The 17,097-nt window shown below is 40.5% G+C and overlaps 1 protein-coding gene and 1 long non-coding RNA gene across 2 annotated transcripts in view; one reads left to right on the forward strand and one right to left on the reverse strand.

Annotated features, from left to right (window-relative positions):
- Positions 1-17,097, forward strand: part of PCDH15 (protocadherin related 15) — an 878,455-nt gene that overhangs the window by 334,545 nt on the left and 526,813 nt on the right. Inside the window, exon 7 of the mRNA XM_080401549.1 lies at positions 9,729-9,776. The gene's annotated coding sequence lies outside the window, so the exon portion shown is untranslated. The remainder of the gene's footprint in view (positions 1-9,728; positions 9,777-17,097) is intronic.
- LOC308069477 overlaps positions 1-17,097 on the reverse strand; it is a 302,542-nt gene that overhangs the window by 52,745 nt on the left and 232,700 nt on the right. The window lies entirely within an intron of this gene.

Genomic DNA, 17,097 nt, shown 5'->3' on the forward strand with positions numbered 1-17,097 from the left:
TAGCTGGAGCTGGGTGAGGACATATTTGCAGTTTCTCTCTCTGGGTTTCTCTCCAACTTCTCTCGAGCATTTCATAGGAAGGGACTGGCACCATGTTTTCTGCTTCTATAAAGAAGTTGGCATTACATGAGCTAAAGCCTTTTCAGCCTGAATAAGCCAAAGAAAGATAAAAGGTATTTTCTACATTTCTCCTCTGCTCATGTCAAACCATTGGGATGGTCTTGCATGTTGAAGGATCCATCTGTTTCATGCTTTAAGACATCCTCTGAAAGGAGTAAGATATTTTGGGGGGCCTTAATGAAGCTGGAAGAACAAGGAGTGTTCCTGCGTTAGCTGAATGCCGTGTGCTGTAATAGGCTGGAAAGAGTATTTTGTGAAAGCACTCGGTTTCCCTGCTGAGTGAGGTGAGGGCAGAAGACTGAGGGAATATCAGACCTTCTCAGCTCCTGGTCTGCTATGGTACTGGCACTTCATGCATTCCTGCATCAGTTTTACAACCAATTGCTTGAACATAGCACTGCAGATGTAGTACATGAGGAGGAGGTGGCAGGCTGCTGGCTAGGCTCCTGGTGATGCTTTTTGGGTGGAGCCTGGTACAGTGTGACCAGTGACCATAGAGGAGGAATTACCCTCAGTTGCTTGTGAGATACCCTTTTGGAGAATCTGTACATCACAATTCAGCAATGGAAAGTGAAGGATTTTTTTTTTTTTTTTTTTTAATACTTTAAAAAACCAAGAGGGTTTACATGCAAATGCACAGCTTGTAGTTATGTCTGTCTGTAGAGAAGTGGTCAGTGTATGTGGTGAATACTGTTTTGGAAACCAGCTCTGCAACTGTGGTAGTAGAAAACAGGAAATAGACGTCAGGGAAAGGTCCTGTGAGCATGCAGGGGCTCTGATGCAGGTTTTTCTCTAAGAACAGATCAGCTGAAACTGTAGGAGAGAGAAACTGTTGACAGTGTATGTATATGTGTATATATTTCAATTGTCTGCCCTTTAGGTGTCTAAGCAGCATTCTGAATGTCATGAAAATCTGTACACTTTTCTAAAATGTTTTCTGTGAACATTTTATTGTTGTCTTTATCATGTTTCTAAAACAATTCAAATCCACAGTAGCTGAAATTAACAGTTCATTCCAGGGCTGTCACAAACAACAGATCGCAGCAGTGAATCAGTGTAATCTGTTGTTTGGGTTATGAACCCCACACATTCCAAGTTTTCAAAAATCTGAAAAGTTAAATGCCCAGGTTTACTCCATTTTCCATTCATGTGTGATTTAATAGAAAGCCACTCAGAGATTCCACACTGACTAGCTTGTCCCAGGGTCAGCTTTGTAACAGTGACTGTCCTTAAGAAAATGTCTGTGTGGAGGTGACTTGTCTCTCTCCCGTCTCTTCCCCACTCACCTCCTGGTAGCTGTAAGTGTCAGGACCGGGTTTCATCAGAGCTGAGGTCTGGTCTTCCTCACAGTGCTACGTACGTGTTTGTAGGGCTTCAGAATGTGCTCAAGTTAAAAGCATTGAGTCTGGCAGCTGATGACTAATGTGAATAGACAACCCAATGTCCTAGCTGTAAAAACAACCAGGGATTTCAGAGATGGGCTATGTGGGAATAGGAGAAAGAAGATCTCGCTGATTTCTCTGACTGGGGTCTGCTCCTGGTATTCTCCCACTTCACCACAGGCTGGTATAAGGAATGAATTTTCTGCTTACACTGAGGACCTGTTTACAGGTTACAAGGTATCTGTGTAGGATTCATTTGAGATAACATACCAACATGTTTCCAAATGATGCTTCTTGTTTCCATTGTATCCAAATGGAACAATTGTTGGATATTTCTGTCCTTTAATCTGATGTGATTTGTTGTGGTATCCCTAGCAATCTCTACTGCAAGTGCTAGGTAGGATGGAATATGGCTGTTGGTTGTCAAGATTATTTTATTTATATGGTATTTAAAGTGCATTGTATTTTACAGCAAGTCAGCTGGTCAAAGCAAGCAATACCTGAAGAACTGAGGTGTAAGTCAATGTAAAATGGTACAAAGACAGATGAGGAATACGAAACAAGCACAGAATTGTTTTGTTTGTTTATTCTATAGATGGAATAAACATGTAATCCCTGTTGATCTATAAGCAAACCTTTTCCTGAGGCACTGTGAAATTTTGAGTGGCCTGCATTTGGGAAAAAAAGTCACTAAGACTTTGTAAAAAGTATTTTGGAGGTTTTATTTTATTATAAACAGTAAATTCTTTAAATATACTTTGGATGCAGTTGAGTTGAGTTATATGGCGAGTTTGTGTGGCACAGAAATCTGAACAGAGATTATAATTTTGGAATTTGATCACTGCTCCTGTGTTCAATTAATCAGGTTCCACCAACTGTGCAAAACCAGCATTTACATGCATTATAAACAGAGGCAGACTTTAATATATATGAAAGGTATACAGGAAGCAAGAGGTAATGCTAAAACAAATCACTTTGAGTCAAGTTTACTTTCTGTTGCCAATAAAAATAAGACTGACTTGATTTTCCAGAAAAGGATCGCAGTAAATCCAGTTTTCATTGCTCAAATTTTACAACAAAACTTATAATATAAATTCCAGAATAATACTTTTTACAGATTATTGGTAGTTGATGGAGACTTTTGGAAGGTGGTGCTTTTCTAAGGGATCTTAGGAGAACCACCTGCAAGTTTGGCTTACTAGGGAGGAAGCATATTGATTTACAAACACGGAGTAGACAGGTTTTATTATTTGCAGAAGATATAGCTGCATTTGTATTTTTTCTGACAAAAACTTTTATTTAACGTGCTTGTCAGGCAAAATCAAAACCCTTTTTTTCTACAGGAGAGGAAGAAAAAACTGTTTGTATGCAAAACAATTCTTCTCCCCCCACTGTAATGCTACTTAGTGGTTTTGGTTCATGGATTTTCCTCATAAGCAGTCAAAAAAAGTAGTGCTTGGTCTCTGCAGAAAGCAGATTATGTGAATGTTTAAAGAGCTTTTCAGTATTCTTTAATTTCTTGAGTTACAGACTACTATATCTTAGCTGCATAAAAATTCAAGATCAGACATTGAGAGAAGTAGAGATGAAGTTTGCTGCAGTATCATATGTGACAATGTTCATACTTTAAGTCATTATAGGTTACATTAGCCTAATTGAAATAAAGGTTGTAATTTTCAAATATATTTGTAAGATATAGGATTCTTGCTTTATAAAAAGTGTGAATTTGCATTCCTAAGCTTTGAAAATATGGCTCTTCATGCTGATTTTTAACATAATTCTTTAAAGTACTTGTATGAGTCACTTATTTTAGTGGAGAAGAAGCTGAGTGACAGTAGAGATTCGGAGAACATGCTGGAGAGCAAAAAGTAAGTTTCATGTAGAAATAAATAGGCCAGGAGTGAAGAAATTAATGAAAACCGTTTTTTATAAGTTCCCAACCTGCAATATCCTGTGTGCATCTCTAATCTTATTCTAGTTAAAATGTTGGGTGATAAATATTCACATGGACTAGGAGGGTGTTAGGAAAGCAGCCATGTGGAGCATGTCTTGCAGCAGAGAAGGTCAGGGAGCTTGCAGCCCAGACTGAGCTGGGGAGAGGCGATGGGACCTTAGAGGGAGCTGCAGGCAAAAGTGACAGGGTAGGTGTGTGCTGTGGGGTCACTTGCATTGGAGGAAGCAGAGTGGTGAGCAGCTGGTGGCTTTGTGAGATGCTGGTGCCTGTCAGGGACAGCATGGAGGAGCAGAGCTTGGGGAGGGCAAGGTGGAGTCCAGTTCGTGTGGGTGCTGGTGGTCAGACCACGTGCTGGTGGCAACATGTGAGGACATGAAGGGTGTTGTAGAGTCAAGCCAACAGAGCTGGCAGCTTTTGCAGAGGTAAGGGGCGTTTGGGTAAAGATGATGTGGCTGGGAGAGTGCTTCAGACAGGCTCTTAGCCAATGTCTAACCACTAATCTGAAGCCCTAATTTTAAATTTTAACTTATACATAGCTCTTACCCTATTGCCATATTGCAATTCATAACCCCCAAATGCTTACTTCTGAGCTGAAGCGTGAAATCATAACTTCTTACCCTGACGTTTCCATTAAACTGAACCCCTAAACAAAAAAGGATGTCCATACCTTAGATACTAACCAGAAGCCCTATGGAGAAACGCAAATTCTCACCCTGAGGGTGCATCTAATCCCCAATCCTCATGCCTCGCTAACAGGGGAGCTCTCATCCCTAGCCCTACCCGCAGCACTAACCCCAGAGCAGACACCCTCACCAGATGCCCCAACCCAGTGTGCTTACCAGAAGCCCTAAGCTCTCATCCCCCATCCCACTCCTTGCTGACCCTGTCCCTCAGCAGTCTGTTGCCCAGCAGGCAGGAGAGGGGCAGGACTCAAAAGTCCTGCAGGGAAATGTTGTGATAGGAGGCAGGGGAGAGGGAGCGGCATGTCAGGTGAGGTGTAGGTAAATGTGTGACGTGATGGGTGTGGGTTGTGAAGTCACTTGTGTTGGAGAAACCTGAATAGTGAGGAGCAGAGTGTGGGGAGGGTGGAGAAGAGGCCAGCACATGGGTTCTGGTGTGAGCCTGTCCCAGCACCTGCCCTAAGCTTTACTTTAAAGCTTTTCCCTAGTCCTTATTTCAGTCCTCTATTTTCATGCTGAACCCCAAACCCCCACTTCAAAGCTAAACCCCAGTATTTTTCAAACACTAGTCCTGATTCATAGCCTTGAAATGCTACCCCCTAAGCCTAGCTCTAATCCCTCACCCTAATCCAGCCCCTCAACTAAGACTAGCCCATAGCCTCCCTGCTAACCAGAGACCTTAGGCAGAGACCCTCACCCTCATACCCAGCCTCATTCTAATCTGTGACCCTGATCCTAAAAGGTAAGTTGAACTTCTCTGGCCCTAACTGGAACACTTAACGCCCAGTCAGAAATCCCAAGCAGATACTGGCAGCACGTAGGCAGTAGGCAGCTGCTGAACCCATCAGCATCCCAAATAGAAAACTAACCCAAATAGTCTGTAGTGTTTTGGACGTGGGTAGTATTTCCCACGTTTAGCAGTATGACAGAGTTTTGTACTGACTTTTCTGTTGCGTGGTAATGGAGCCTGGCACAGCCCAGCTAGGTGCCACTCAGCAACATCAAGAATACTTTAAATTAGGTGGTGGGAAGGGACAAGAAGTGCTTTTAATGACAAGAAGTACTTTCCTGCTTGGGGGACAGCTGGGGAGGGCTGAGATCATCCAACAGGGAAGGTTCAAAACTCTCATTTCTGATGTCGGTCTGATCACCACACTGTGGGGCAGCCTCCCTTGGGCACTGGGCACTGAGTTAGCAATCTCAGCTCTTGGGATCCATCTTTCTAGCTGCTAGTTCTTGTGTCTGTCTGCTCTCTATGCTTGGTCGTGCTCTGCTATCTTCCTGCCCAGTCCAGGTTCCTACTCTTGGTTTCCTGATCTGCCTGCATGACTTCTTGTTTGAAACCCTGACCTTACAGCAAAGAATTTCTCATTTTGTGGATTGTAAGGCCTGTTCTGTTTCACTTGAGTTTAGTGTGCCTTGACTTTATGCCTGTTGTTGCTGGCTCTGCTTTGCTGCCTTGTTCCCATCCCCAGACTTGGTTGCAGCTTATTCTTAACCACTGGCTACAACTGTCAGCATTTGGCTGTATGTCGAAGTTCGGGAGCGTACTACCAGTCTTCAACAGGACATACCTAAGCAGTTGCCAGATCTGGCAATCAAAACAGAGTGAGTGCAGATGCACAGAAAGGTGCTGAGTACTTCAACACCAACTAAACTATAACCAACTTCTCTGGATCAGAGCCTCAAGTCTTGTCCATTGCAAGCTCATAATGTCAGCACACAGGTGTCTGTTGCAAAAGGTCAGGAATCCATTTCAGGAAAACAGAAATGAATCCTTTGTATACTCAAATTCTAGTGTTTGTACTTTCCCAGCAATTGCTTCAGTCTTCAGATGATGAAAAATTGTAAGTATCTGGACACAGCTACAGAGTGAGCCTGTCCTTCATGGTTTTCACATTGCTTGTGGGTGTTCTTGGGAACAGAGACCTCTCCACCTTTCTTCTTCCCAAATTTGACCTTTTCCTCTCGTTTAGGTGAAATATTTTATTGTATTGTTAAGAAAGAAGGCTGTCCTCAAAACTGTGTATCTTAGAAATGTACCGAAAAATGTTACAGATTTAATGACAGGAGCTGTTTTTCACGCAGTCATCGATTGTAGAAATTAAGCTAGTCTTGACTTACAGCCTTGAAGACTTATTTAGTCAGCAAAATATTTTGAATTGATTATGCCAACATGACATTTGTGCTTCTTCTCTAATTTAAAAGATATGTATACATCTGCTGGTTATAAGGAAAATTGGCAGCAGAATTGCAGAGCACCTTTCACCAGGTCTTCCATTGCTGAAAGGACAGCAAAAAAATAAAAGGTTAAATGTCCAGTTTTTAATAGATATTGGAGGCTTAATGGTTGCTTACTAGATAACTAGATTACCACTGCTAACTGAAGAATCCCCCCAGTTCTTGCTGTTCACGATGAATCTTGATATTACAAGGTATTTGCAGACAAGGGCTATGAGAGGGAACTGAATTGCATAAAAGCATGCTCTTACCTTACCCCTACATTGTTAGCGTGTTTCTCTTAACATATCCCATCACTTCCTCTTAGGAAGAGAAACATTTAATGGTTTGGTGCAGTACCGTGGTTTTGAAGTGAAAATCATTTCTGTTTATTGTGTTTTGGGTCAATTCGGAGTATGTTGGTGCATGTGAATGATGTTCGTTTTATAGGAAACTAAACCAGAAGCCCCATTCCAGTGGGCACAAAATGCTCTTCTCCCCCTGATAGAGGTGTGAGAGTCTAAATGAGTGACTGGTCCTTCACATAGCTTTGAGCCACATTTATGGTGGGGGTGTAAGATCCAGACCAAACCCCTAAATTATAGATTTTATAGATTAAATGGCTACAGCACTACCTGCTTTCATCTGCTCCTCTTGCACCAAATCAGAGACTAATGGTAATAGCCAGTCTGTAACAGTAGTGTTATCCTCTAGTGCCATAGAACACTCTGACCTGAAGTGTCTTTTTTTTTTTTAACGTTAAATCCAAGAACAATCACAATGTTAACAGTCAATTTTTTTGTAAAATAATATACAGAACTAAAAGCCCTTGATGATTAGAGGAAGCGTTCTACAGTTTGTGAACAACACACAGCATAATGCATCTTCATTACAAAAATGCAAAACGACGATCATTTATCATAAAATATGTTGACAATAGGCATTCATCACTTAGTAAACTCTGTTCCCATGGCAATGCAATTCATTTTGTTCCTCTCCCTCTACTACATGCATGGAAGACTGGGCATTTTCTGGACAAACAAATTGCAGCTTTAATGCTATGGATTTTTGTGGGTGAAATACATAAGTATTTTGGTGGAACTTCAGTTCAGTGGTAACCACAGTGCTGGCGGAACGTGCCTATATTTCATACAGACCAGTGGACAAGTGGACATGCTCACTGTGCAGATGTCCTGCCATTCTCAATTTTATACCAACTCTGTTTAAAGGAAAGGAATTCTTTCAGGAGTAAGTTTCAGTAATATATTTGTATGCTGGGAACAATTGTTATTTTTTTAAAAAAATATGGTAGCATTGTTTGCTTCAGAAATATGAACAAATGTTTGTTATAATTAACTGCATGTTGTTTATTCCTTATTTTTATCTGGTTGTACTTTGGTTTTGTGTGTGTATGTATGTGTGCATGTTTAAAAGTAGAAATTATTTGGTCAAGCAGACCTGTTCTAGGGAAGTTATGCACTCCCACACACATATGGCATCTTGTTAATGAAGCTTACCAATTTTTACTTAGTTGTATTTTGAAGGCTAATAAAATACCATGTTCTTTCCCCTTATGTGATATTTTGTTTGAAGTCAGCACATCTATGTATTTCCACAAATTTCCATCAGTTTCAGAAACTGTGAGTTATTTTATAAATCTGACTACCCAACCTACCATGTATTTGTTCCACCGCAGAACAAACTAACAGCTTCAGTTACTGCAAAGCAAACCATGTTTACCTAAATATACCTGCTTTCTGCTTTAAGAGCATGACAGGGTGGCTGACTCCAATATAACAAACAGCTTCTGTGCTGTCAATTAATAGCCCTGAGAATAAGTTTTGTTCTTTTAATGGTTGAGTCATAGCTCTTTGCATATTCCGGACAATTGGGTCTTACTACATAGATAACTTAGGAATACTAAAGTAAAAGAGAAGGCAGCAACCTGCAAAATGTCTTTGCTTCATGTGAAATTGTCTGAAGATAATGCTGACAGATGCATTCTTAGTAAAGACCTGGATTTTGCTGAAAAAGAGAGGTGAAATGAGCCCCGCAACTGTACAATTAATTTTTAAAGCCAACCAATAACAATTTATAATCTCCGCCCCAAATAAAAGCCCCTGTTCAAATGCAGTTTCAAACTGTTTCATCCCTGGGATTTTTGCTGGATGGAGCAAGCAGAGCTTGGTCCAAGCTGCAGCAGGCAGTTATGCCTTGCTCATTGCAAGCCTTTTCATTCTGGAACTGTTTGAAATGGGTTGGTTTAGGTGTATTCTGCATGCTTAGTCTGAAAATGAGACTGTATACAACTTTCTAACTTCAGAGTACATGTTCAGCCTGTGTATAAACTTGAAGTCTGGAAACATTCTGAGCTGTAGCCTTGGTTTAGGTTTATTTCTATTGAATATGGCTAACTTACAGTCACACTTACTTAGCAACTCAGCAAAGTATCCAAACAATGCTGTCCTTTGATGTAGGTACCGCTACGCTGATAGCTGATCAGCTCATGTAATTCCAAAAGTTTGGCACAAGATGTTGCCAGGATGAGGCAAGGGGGTACCTATGGAGGGGAAAAATAGGAGCATAGCCATTGACCACCCAGTTTCTCCGGTGGGTTCCTAATGCCCCTGCCCTCTGCTGTGCCAGGTCTCACACCATTAGGAGCCCTGGGGTCTCTGCCCTGTGTCCACCAGAAGGCCCTCCTTGGTAGTGGTCCTTGCATGTTTTCGGTCCTTTCATGTTTCCCCTTGGAGCTGTGAGAAAGGTGAAACCTCCAGTCTGACAGTCTGGGCCTGAAGGCCCAAATGGCTCTTGAATTCCTCGATTTTTATGGACATTCCAAGTTTCCTCATGGCACAGTCTCAACTGAGTAACCACTGTAGAAACAGTCCCCAAAATACTGCTACGCCCACCAGTTGTGTTCTCCATCCCAGGGAGAACTCACATGCACGTAGCAAAGGGCTGTAAAGCACCAGTCAGAGGTTTTACTGTTAAATATTTTAGGTTGGGCAAGGACAGAGATTATACTGGAGCTAAACAAATGACAGATAAGTGCCTGATAGATAAGTTTTAGGGTAGATATTTTACAAGAATAAAAGTTTTATGAATTTTCCCTTGGTTTCTGAGTTGACAGCCTTCATAACACCTTGTAAACTAATGAAAACCTCAGGCATTGTTTTCTTATTTTTCTTATTCAAAGCTGCCTTTATTAGGAATAAAAAAGAAGTATAAAAAGCTATGTATTCTGCTCTTCTCTGTTTGGAAGGCTAAAATTATTTTAATAAAGGATAAATATGTGATGTTAGTTGCTCTTCTTAATCAGCAATTAAAATCTGAGCAATATTATTAATCTTATATTTTTTTGCTTTCCAGATGATCAACATATAATCTCAACAACTATGGCTGAGAAGTGCAATTAAGGTAACATAATTTCCCTTTTACTATGGGCACGCTTTTGGTGAAAGTGATTTCCAAAGTACTCGCTCCAGTAATCCACTTAATAACCTGCATTTCTTGAGGCTGAGTTCACCTCTGGATGTGTTGGTTTTGTCATTTACCACTTTGGCTACTGCACTTCCTGAAAACTCCCTAATTTTTTCATAGTCCTTCTCTTTCAGCTTCCTGTTTTTAAATTGAGTAACAGTGTTTTAAGATATCTGTGTAGACTTACATGCTGGGAATAATGCTTACATTATATGCTTGCAACTGAAGGTCATGTCTTTGAAATATTAACTCAGAAAATGTTGTGGGGAAATGATAGAAAATCTGTCCATAGGAGGCTTTTGGAATGATGGCTGCTGCACGCTCCAAGGCACCAAGGATTTAATTGCTGATTTCAATCACAAGATGGAAATCTGCTCAGCAACTGTACTGTACCACAGGGAAAAGATGCTTGGTTTTGTTGGAAATACACATATCATGACCAGCATTATCTCTCTTCAAGTCATGTTTTCACTTGTAAATTTCTAGCTGGGGCTTCAAACAAAAGAGTAGTAAGATAGGAGAAAGTGGAAATATGTCTGGTTCCCTTTCCTTGGCAAGTTGCACTGAAATCAGATGGCAAACTTCGGTGAAAAAAATAATTTCTTCCCTACAAGAAGTGAAGTATGAACAAGGTAGGACACCAGTGCTATCGGATTAAAAACTTCATGAACAATATTGAACATTTGTTCTACAATGACATGGACTAGTTCTTGCCAAAGCAGTTATCATGGCAGTATTTCCATTCCATTTCTAAATGCCTCCACTACTGGTTTAATAACGCTGTTGAAGTAGTCAGCTGTAAAATCATCCTGGAATATTAAATGGCCAGTCTCCTTTCTGATGGGATTTTTGTTGTTGAGTCTGCATGATTTATTTGAGGATGGGTAAAGGATAGGAAAGCTTTCCTTTTTTTTAATTACCTCCTTTTAGAAACAGAATACATTATTTTTCCTATTTTACCTCTAGTTGCCAGAAGTTTACTAGCAAAACCTCTTAATTTTTATTTCAGTATGGGGTTATTGCACTCTGTCTGGTGAAGACTAGCATATATGCAAAAACAGAAAAAAAGAAATCCTGAAAAGTACATGCAAATTAGGTTATTTCAGCACTCTGTAATGTCTTAGGACAGGTTTTGAACAAAGAGTAATCCAGAATATCATCGTAAGTGAAGAGGGATGAAATGCAAAATTCTGATCAGAACGTGATTTTGTTAGACTAATTTAATGTTTCTTTTTCCTATGATAGTGAACATCTCAGACTACAGTAATGCGATGTGCTTAAGCTATCTAGATTTATAGGAAGCATTCATTCAGTACAGTTCCCAAAGGAAATTATTATTTAAAGTGGAGATGGTGCAGATTAATACAGGAATTATAAGAAGCTGTCTTAGGCAGATAAGGAGCTGGGAAAAGAGGGGAATGTTGCAGGATGTAGTGAGAGGTGAGCTACCAGGTTGCAGGGTAGTTATTAGAAGTATTCGTAAGAGACAGGTCTTGTGACCAGTCCTCTGTAATAATTCTTTTAGTAACCTTGACACAAGGTCTCTGATGCAGTTTTTTAAACTCCTGTAATGCTGTGAAGGACAGCAGTATTATACAGAAGAATTTTGTTGACTTTGTGGATTAATATAACAAAGGCAGGATAAAATTTCATAGTAATAAGTACACTGCCATTTTGTTAGGGACCGATAGCAGGGCCGGTTGCTATAAACAAGAGCTTCAGCATATGGAAGTTCTACTTTTTTTCAAGAAAGTGTGATTGGTACCTAACTGAAGCTTTCATAACCTACATAATTTTCATGAACACCTGCTTACCAACAAATTGAAATTTACTGTAAATGGTTTAGAGACTAGGTGTTCAAATTCTGCTAATTATGATAAAATAAAATCTTAGATTTTAAATATCAAGTTCCGAACCTTATTCTATAAAGTTCAAAGCAGTTGCAGGTGTGAACCCTAACCTTGCATTAGGAGTAGGAAGTTGCCAGACTACCAACGAGTAGGTTACTGTAGCAGCTGAGGAACTGATCTTCATATAACCAGCCCATCTGCCTCCTCCAATCCAAAAATCCCCAAACAAACCAAAAATGTGGAAACAAACCATGCAGATCTCAGGCACTAAGTGAGCAGTTGTGTTACTTTGAAGCAAGAAACCTCATCTAGGATGGGTGTAGCTGTAGCAGAAGCTGAGCCAAGATAGAAAGCTGGAGGCAGAGCAATAACTACTGAAGCAAGGCCCAGGAGGTAGCTGATGGTTAAAACTGTACAGTTTTTGGCTGTCAGAGGGAGGAGTGCAACAAGACACTTACCATGGGTCAGATTGACCTGGTACAAAGGCAAACAATGTAATCAGTGCTCATCCTGCCTCACAGAAGAATTAGAGCCAGCATATGGTGCAGGGATCCAGCTTAATAAAGCGTGTGTCAAAATATATTGAGTGTCTACCTTACATGGGACTGGCAAATGTGTGCTGACTAGGAGGACAGCTCAGTGTCCTCGAGGTCAGCTTTTTGGAGGAATTCAGGAACACAGAAAGGTTTACTGACACACTACCTTCAGGGTCATCTGTCAGTAATACTCTAGTTGAAGAACCCTAAAACTACTGAGACAGAGTAAGAAGAGGGAGCATTTTAGCACAATCCCACCTCCAGAGTAGCAGCCCCAGGGTCATGCAAAATGACATCATGGTGGTATTCAAGAAGCAAGTGAACCCAAAAATGGGCCCTGCTCAGTGAAATACGGGTATGTTATACTCTATGGCTAACCCTCTGAGGATTAGTGAATAAAGCCAAAAGGATGCAAAGGTGGTTCTTCATTACCGTACACTTAAAAATCTGCACTTCCATCAGATTAAAGGAATGCTCTACAGATCAACAAAAAGTTGGTCAAAAGATATGGAACAGAAGGTAGGACTAACTAATCAGTTTTCTGAGTGACAGGATGACAGCAGTAGATTCTCAAAAGAATCTGTCCTTAAACTGATGATAATCAACTGATAAATCAACTGGAAAAGATGACAGAGTGTGCTGATGATGCTTTTATTCAGAGCACCGAAGATGAGTGCTGACTGGGGAAAACCACAGATGGATTGTGCAAAACAAAGTGCCTGGGCAAGGCAGTGGCAGATGAAATTCACTGTAGGCGGATGCAAATTGAAGATGGCAAAAATCCTATATGTGAGGTGATAAATGTTGAGCTGACCGTTGCCACTCACTGACCAAAGTGTTGGGCATAGGTAGAGCTGTAAAATATAAAGGATGCTTCTCTGACAATGTTGACTTTAGTTTTGACAAAGTTGACTTTGGTGTCAGTGGCAGTTAGAAAAGCAAGTAGTATAACAGGAAAGGCACCAAAAATATCCTGCAAATGTCACATTGCTACTGTGTAAGCCTATGTTTCTCTTGCATCCTGAGTAGTGTACAGTTTTGTTTCTCCATTTCAAAAAGGTGTAACAGGAGCTGGGTAAGTTTGGAGGATGGTAAGCATGACACAGATTTCTTCCAAGAAATGATTAAACAGTGTAGCATTCCTTGGTGTGGGAAAGGGACAGAGGTCTGAATAACTCCTTGAGGACTACCAAGGGTGAACAGGACCCGCTGGTCATTATCATTTCCAGTGCCAGAGGCAGGGAGTGGAATTAGTGGGCGATGAGTGCACAGGACGTACGAGGGAGAGGCCTCCCTGGTGGGTGGTGGTTATTGTGCGGCCCAAGTTAGGGCAGGAGGGGAGGGCTAGCCTTTCACATAGGCGTAGGCAGCAACAGCACAGAGTTATGGAAGGAAAGTATAACAGGGCCTGAGAAATACAAAGACTTCACTGTTTATTCAGGAAGTGAGTGGACTTGCAAGAGTTTGAGGGTCACGTGGGAGTTCTGGGGAATTCTCCCATGGGATGGATAGCTCTGCTCTTCCTTAGGGGCTGCTGCTGTCAGGGAAGGGCAGCTGGGCTTGATGTACTCTGCTGTGAAGGGCTGTTCATAGGCTGTTACAGAGCTTAAAATGAGAGGACCAAGGCGCCACTGCTGATGGAGCTACTAAAGAAAAAACAAACTGCTGAAAGGAATTTCAGGCTGTGTCTAGCAAGTAGGAACAGGGAAGTGTTTGCCCAGTTGTACAAGGCTCACTTAAACTGTTGTATGTGGTTTGGTTACTTGTCATCAGAAAAAGATATATTTAAACTTGGAGAGTTGTAGAAAAGGATGAGTAATTGTGTAGTGTGCCTCCATACCTCCCTGTTACAGGACCGATTGGGATTTACTAGATTTGTAGCAAAGTAAAGAGATACTTACTTTTTTAAAATACATTGAGGATTCAAATAGAAATGAGGGAACAACATAATAACATGGATAGAAAATCAAGTGGGCTTATGTGTGTCTTGAGTCTGTTAAGGCTGGAAGTGAGAAAAAGACATGTTAACCAGAGAGATGAGTGAAATTCTACAAGGGCTTTCTTTGCAAACACAGCTGGGACACAAAACCAGTGTTCTTTCAAGATGAAGCTTATGGGAGGGAACAGCAGTTGAAGAGCTGTCTTCCCTTGGAGGATAAATCTCTTGCATCTGCACTTCTACTCCTGCCAACTCAGGAAGCACAGAACTGGCTTTGGAGCAGATAGGCGCACGTGAGATGGCAATGCAGAAGCTGAGCTGTAATGCCAGCAGTAAATCCAGTGCTACCTTAACAAGAACAACAGAAGCAATAATTCTTACAGTTCCCTGTGTAATTCATCAGCTACCTATAGATCACGATGGCTCTTCTATTAAAGCATAGAAATAAAAATCTTCAGATTAGACTTGTAGAAACCCACCCATGCTGCCATATTTTTACTAATAAAATTAGCAGTGGAAGCTAGAAATAAATTATTATTACTTATCCACAGTCTGCTGATACCCTCATGTTGCTCTGTGGACATGCCTAGCTTGATGAATCCTTCCAGCAGAAGGGTGGATCATGACACTTGAATGCAGCAGGCTGAATTTATGTTCTTGACAATAGTATTAGATATGTTAAGATCTAAAATATTTGGAGCCATATACAGCATAGAAGCTAGAAGTCTTAAAGTACATTCTGCCATTTTAAAGCTTCTTAATTATATAAATGATCTTGTGGAGCTCTCATACTGTAGTAAAAGAGTTAGATGAGAGAATAAGGCAGATCAAAAGTAGGTTATGAAAATGAGACCCCTAGTCATCTGAACTAATGCATTTTCATAGACTAGTTTTTTATAACAGATCTAGAGCAGGGGGAAATATTTACCTATCGTGAGGTCTGTCATTGCAAATACAGTGTTGACATTTTTGTCAGGACTGAAAAAGTCATGAGAATTTGAAACTTTTTTTTTTTCTTGCAGTGAAAGGAGGCTGTAATATTATGAGTTGAATCTAGGGATTTTAAAAACAAATAGAAAACTGTACACATATGATAAGATGAAAAATTGTGTCACTGTTAGCTTACATATAATAGGACCCTAAGGGGACAGATGTTCTGGGAGAACACATAGCCATTAGAACATGATTGAAGGGGGAGATTCTGAAATGTAGCCAGAACATACAGATGGAAACTTTAAATAAATAAATAAAAATCAATTTACAAGTAGCCAATATAAATAATGCAGGGGATGCCTAACATGTTCTCCATTGTTCAAACCAGCAAACAGACATGCTTCTGCATTCTGAACAATTTGCAGCTGATGGAGCAGGTTTGCAATGAGGTTAGCTGAAAGGGAATTGGAGCCAGCCAACCCCCTGGGCATTTGCAAAAGTAATGTCAGGACTCCAGTAAAGAGCAAAGACTTTCATTTTCAGAATTCATTTTTTGAACAGTGCTTTTTTATTCTCTGGTACTGTAACAAGAATTAATTTGGGGATACTCCATTTTAGATGAATCCTTTAGCCTATTTTGAAGATAAAGTAGAAAGGAGAGGGATGGGTTGTAGAAGGACATTGCACGTATGACTGTATGAAGTGATAAAAGATGGATAAAGAATCATCCCAGAAACAGTTTCAGCTACAGAATAGCATTAACTTCAGGCTTTTTACAGACTCATCCTGAAGATACATATTTTCTGTTCTGTTATCAGTGTAGTGCCTAGGTTGCTGGGCATGTACAGCACTAGCCTGGTGGTCAACTATTTCCAGTGGACAATTTAAGTTTCATTTGCAGAGTAACATGAACAAAGACAGTCTCCTTTTGAGAGTGGCTCCCACAATGTACCACTGAGTCACAAGTAACATCATAGACATCAGAGAACAGGGCAAACGCTTCACTAAGAAAAATCACACATCAAAATAGTTTTGAGGATTGTTCATTTTAAGAAATCAACAGCAAAACTCAGGAGAATATTGTCAAAGCAACAACTGACACAGTTTTCCCTTAGAAAGAAAGCACACATTAGCAGTTAAGAGTTGATTTAATTGTGCTGATTGTCAAATGGAAAACTGTGAACTCATTAGCAGAAGCGTAGTCTGTCAAAATTGCCTGCTGGCCTGCTCTATGAAGAGAAGGAATTTAGCACTGGACACCAAGAACCAGAAGTCTTGCGTGAGGACAGACAAAACTGTTTTTTTCCCAGCAAATACAACTACCCTTCTTTTGAACATGAATGTAAATCCCCAGTCTTTGTGAAGCATTTTCCCACAAAAAGAGAAAAAAAAAAAAAGAAAAAAAGAAAAAAAAAAGATTATTTTCAAATGGTTTTCATAGTGGAATTGTGAAATATTCCAGTAGCAGAGAAGTGGTCTATCTCTAATCATGTTACCTTTGGAGATGTCCATCTCTTAATTTTAGACTATAGTATGGCTACTGTCACCATTAGCTGTAAATCTAGCCCTGTAGCACGTTCCACATGAAATCCCCAAAGCGTTCCTGCACTAGCAGCATTTCCTCTTAGTAAAACCTGACATCCCCAAACTTCATCAGCTTAACCCCTAAACCAGGAACACCTTGTGGATTCACTAACAAATGTAATCTGCTTTGATGGTGTGGACTTGAATTCTGGAACCCTAGTACCTGTCTTACAGCTGCCATGTTCTGAAGCAGAAGCCCTAGAGCAGCCCAGGTGGCCTTTGCCATCCTAGTGACCATGGGGCATACATATCCAACCTCACTCTTGAGTACTTGTAGCCTAAGTTCTTAAGATGTAGACAATGCTAAACTTAGCAGTGCTTCCAACTCTAATCCCAATTTAATGTGGTAACTTCTTTCACCTCTCCCACTATGTGTAGTCAGATAAGGTACCTTCACAGGAGATTCCTTCCTTGTT

Source organism: Falco punctatus, assembly GCF_963210335.1.
Source record: "Falco punctatus genome assembly, chromosome: 9".
Taxonomy (NCBI): domain Eukaryota; kingdom Metazoa; phylum Chordata; class Aves; order Falconiformes; family Falconidae; genus Falco; species Falco punctatus.